Here is a 5211-nt window from a genome sequence, read left to right as displayed (position 1 = left end):
AACTAAGGATGTAAAAGACCTGTACTTGGAAAACTACAGGACATTGAAAAAAGAGATAAAGACATAAACAAATGGAAGAATATACCATGTTCGTGGATTGGTAGAATCAACATCATTAAAATGTCCATACTACCCAAAGAAATCTATAGATTCAATGCAATCCCCATTAAAATACCAATGCCATAAATCACAGACCTAGAACAAACTGTCCAAAAATTTATACGGAATAAAAAAGAACCCGAATAGCCATAACAATCCTGCAAAAGAAGAACAAAGTTGGAAGGATCACAATACCAGATATCAATATATATTACAAAGCCACTGTTCTCAGAACTGCCTGGTAATGGCACAAGAACAGACATATAAACCAATGGAACAGAACAGAGAAACAAGAAGTCGACCCAAGTCATTATTCTCAATCATTATTTGACAAAGGAGGCAGGAGCATACAATGGAGTCAAGATAGTCTCTTCAATAAGTGGTGTTGGGAAAATTGAACAGATACATACAAAAAAATTGAAACTAGACAACCAACTTACAAAATTCACAAAAACAAACTCAAAATGTATAAAGGACTTAAATGTATGATGGGAAACCATAAAAAACTTAGAAGAATCCATAGGTAGCAAAATATCATACACATCTTGTAGCAATATCTTCCCAGATAAAGCTCCAGGGCAATGGAAACTACGAAGAAAATAAACAAATGGGAATACATCAAAATAAAAAGCTTCTGCACATCAAAATAAACCATCAACAAAACTTTAAGTGGGCCCACTGCATGGGAGAACATATTTTCCAATGTTATCACTGATAAGGGTTTAATTTCCAAAATTTATAGGGAACTCATACAACTTAAAGAAAAGAAGATAAACAATCCAAGCAAAAAAATGGGCAAAAGACCTAATAGACCCCTTTCAAAAGAGGACTTACAGAAGTCCAAGAGACATATGAAAACATGCTCCAAGTCACTAATCATCCAGGAGATGCAAATAGAAAAGACAATGACATGCCATCTCGCACCTGTCAGATGGCTATCATCAACAAATCAACAATCAAGTGCTGACAAGGATATGGAGAAAAAGGAACCCTCGTGCACTGCTGGTGGGAATGCAGACTGGTGCAGCCACTGTGGAAAACAGTATGGAGTTTCCTCACAAAATTAAAAATGGAACTCCCATTCGACCCTGTAATTCCACTTCTGGGAATATATCCCAAGAAACCAGAAACACCAATCAGAAAGGATATATGCATAGCAGCACAATTTACAATAGCTAAGATTTGGAAACAGCCTAAGTGCCCATCAGCAGATGAGTGTATTAAAAAGCTGTGGTACATCTACACAATGGAATGCTATGCTGCTGTAAAAAAAAAAAAGAAGGAACTCGTATTATTTGCAACAGCATGGATGGATCTGGAGAGCTATATGCTAAGTGAAATAAGCCAGTCAGAGAAAGATTAATATCGCATGATATCACTCATTTGTGGAATAAAATGAACAACATAATCTGGTGAGGTAAAATAGATCCAGAGACATAAAAGCATGAAAAAGACCATCCATCCTCAGAGGGAAGGGGGAGGGCGGGGTGATGAGGGAAGTGAGAGATCAACCAAAAGATTTGTATGCATACATATAAGCATAACCCAAGGACACAGACAGTAGGGGGATGAGGGCATGTGCTGGGGATGTGGGAACGACTGGGGAGAGGTCAATGGGGGAAAAAGGAGACATATGTAATACTTTAAACAATAAAATAAAAAACCAAACAAATTAAAAATAAATAAATTGGGCATGACCATTAAAACCTTTGTACCTCAAAAGGCACTACAAGAAGAGGGAAAAGGCCACCCACATAATGTGAAAAGATATTTGTAAATCATATATCTAATATCTATAATTCATATGAATAAAAATACATATGATAATCTCTCCAGACTATTCAGAATATAAAGAAATCTTACAACTCAACAATAAAAAGAAAAACAGCTCAGTTTAGAAATAGGCAAAGAATATGAATAAACATTTCTATAAAAGTATATACAAATAGCTAATCAACACATGAAGATACTCAACATCATTAGTCATCAGGGAAATGAAAATCAAAATCAAAATGGATATCATTTCACACCCTTGAGGGTCCCTGCAATCAAAAGATGTAAAATAACAAGTATTGTTTTTGAGTAACCAGTGTGTCACCAGAAGACAGCTGTTGTGAAAATAATAGCTAAATCTAAGGCAAAAGGGGAAAGGGAAAACCTTTTATCAACATCATAATCATTGGACACATGGGGTCTGGCAAGTCTACCACTCCTCATCATCTAATGTACAAATGTGGTGGGATCGACAAAAGAACCATCAAAAATTTGAGAAGGAGGCTGCTGAAATTGGGAAGATCTCCTTCACATATGCCTGGGCCTTGATAAATTAAAGGCTGTACATGAGCATGGTATCACCATTGATATCTCCCTATGGAAATTCAAGACTAGGAGATATTATTTGACCATCATTGATGCCTCAGGACATAGAGATTTTATCAAAAACATGATTAGAGGCACATGTCAGGCTAACTGTGCTGTCCTGATTTTTGCTGCTGGCGTTGCTGAATTTGAAGAATCTCCAAGAACGGGCAGACCTGTGAGCATGTCCTCCTGACTTACACACTGGGTGTGAAATAACAAATTGTTGGTGTTAACAAGACGGATTCCACTGAGCTACCCTTCAGCCAGAAGAGAAATGAGATCATTGTTAAAAAAAAGTCAGCACCTACCGTAAGAACCATATGATTACAGTCATATGTGGGATATAAAACTGAAAGCAACAAACAATCTAGAAAAACAAACAAAAATTAATGGACACAAACAGTATGGCGGTTACCAGAGAGAAGGGGAGTGGGGTATTAAAGGGTAACAAATAATGGTAAAGGAAGAAGATTTGACTTTGAGTGATGGACACACTGTGCAATTTATAGATGATGTATCATAGAAATGTACACTTGAAACCTATGTAATATTTAAAATTTATATTTAGTAAATTTGGGGGTGATAGTAGTTAATAAGATCATATAGATTTCAAGTGTACATTTCTATGATACATGGTCTATATATTGCATTGTGTGCCTACCACCCAAAGTCAAATCATCTTCCACCACCATATATTTGGCCACCTTTACCCTTTACTATACCCCATCCCCTTCCCTCTGGTAACCACATGAGTTTGAGTTTTATAGCCCATGTATCAGAGAAATAAGGCTCTTAGCTTAGTCAGAAACCTATATAATTTTATTAAGCAATGTCACCCCATAAATTTAATTTAAAAAAGAAGTCAGCACCTACATTAAGAAATTAGCTATAACCCAGACACTAGGTTTCTGCCAGTTTCTTATTGGAATGGTGACAACATGCTGGAGCCAAGTGCTAATATGCCTTGTTTCAAGGGATGGAAAGTGACCTGTCAAAATGGCAATGCCAGTGGAACCACACTGCTTGAAGCTCTGGATTGCATTCTGCCACCAACGCATTCAACTGATAAGCCCCTGCATCTGCCTCTCCAGGATGTCTACAAAATTGGCAGTATGAGTACTGTCCCTGTGGGTCAAGTGGAGACTGGTATTCTCAAAGCAGGTATGGTGGTCAACTTTGCTCCAGTCAACATTACAACTGAAATAAAGTCCATTGAAATGCACCATGAAGCTTTGAATGAAGCTCTTCTTGGAGACAAGGTGGGCTTCGATGTTAAAACATGTCTGGCAAGGATGTTTGTCATGGCAATGTGACTAGTGATAGTAAAAATGACCCACCAATAGAAGCAACTGTCTTCATAGGTCAGGTGGGTATCCTGAAGCATCCAGGCCAAGTCAATGCTGGGTATGCATCTCTACTGGATTGTCATACAGCTAATATTGCAGTTTTGCTAAGCTATAGAAGAAGATGGATCATCGTTCTGAGAAAAAACTAGAAGATGACCCAAAGTTTTTGAAGTCTGGTAATGCTGCCCTCATTGATATGGTTCCTGGAATTCTGCAGGAAGCTGCCCATTGTCTTCAATGCGTTGTCTTCACTATCAGAGAAGTGCAAACAAGGATCCCGGAATGCTGGTGAACCTTGAACCCATGGCAAGGGCCAGAGTTATGCACCAATTGTCTAGTCAGGACAATGGGGGCTCAAGCTATTTCCTGATCAGTCTTCGAGTAAATCCTTCTAATATTTACTGACCTTTAAGATAGTCTGTCTGCTACTGCAATTGCCTGCCTGAATAAGGGCTTTATGTGTATCCAAAGTTGAATAAAAGGTTGGCAAAGCCTGGGCACCAGTGGAAGTTCTTCCCCTTGAGTTGGGCTTGCCCGCCTGGCCCCCAATATTTCCAAATTATTTCTTGTCTCATCTCTTTCATTTGTGTGTGGCCCCTCCTCCAGATCCTGAACCCTGAAACACGCGGGACATGGGGGGAACATTCACAGAATTCCCATCTGTGTCAAGAACTTCCCTGACTATCCTCTGGGCTGTTTTTTGTTGGTGGTGAAATGAGACAGATAAAAGCAGTGGACAAACTGGAGCTGGCAAAGTCACCAAATCTGCCCAGAAAGCTCAGAAGGCTAAATAAATATTATCTCCAATATCTGCCATCCCAGTCTTAACCACTGGTGGAAGAATGGTCTCAGAAATGTCTGTCTCAATTGGCCATTTCAGTTTAAAAGTAAAAGACTGGTTAATGATTACAATGCACCATAAAATCTTCAAAAGGAAAGGAGAATGTTTTGTGGACCATTGTGTGTGTGTGTGTGTGTGTGTGTGTGTGTGTGTGTGTGTGTGTGGCAGTTTTTAAGTTATAAGTTATTAAAATCAGTACTTTTTAATAGAAACAACTTGATAAAAAAAAATCTGCCACAGAATTTTGAGACTCATTAAAAGAAAGTTTAATGAAAAACCTGTGTCTTCTTTTGGTCAACACTGTAACTTACTATTGTACTGCTTAGGTAAAAGGCTTAAGAATCACCCATAACAGAAAAACAGAACATGGTGGCCTGCAGGACTGGAGTGAGGAAGAGAGTGTGAGTGAATGAGGGAGTGAGAGGGCTAGTGTGTGGACATGTGTGTGTGTGTGTGTGTGTGTGTGTGTATGTATGTGTGTGTGTGTGTGTGTAGGTGTGTGTGAGGGAGAGCCCATTCACACAGGAGTCTCAGTGGCCAGCAGTTTGGGATCTCCTGGCCAGA

General features: G+C 38.9%; 1 pseudogene; it reads left to right on the top strand.

Annotated features, from left to right (window-relative positions):
* Nucleotides 1-2864: 2864 nt before the first annotated feature.
* On the top strand, nt 2865-4600 carry LOC102257278 (annotated as a pseudogene).
* Nucleotides 4601-5211: the final 611 nt, after the last annotated feature.

This window comes from Myotis brandtii, unplaced genomic scaffold (genome assembly GCF_000412655.1).
Source record: "Myotis brandtii unplaced genomic scaffold, ASM41265v1 scaffold73, whole genome shotgun sequence".
NCBI classification, from domain to species: Eukaryota; Metazoa; Chordata; class Mammalia; order Chiroptera; family Vespertilionidae; genus Myotis; species Myotis brandtii.
This window is presented reverse-complemented; position numbering and strand designations above follow the sequence as displayed.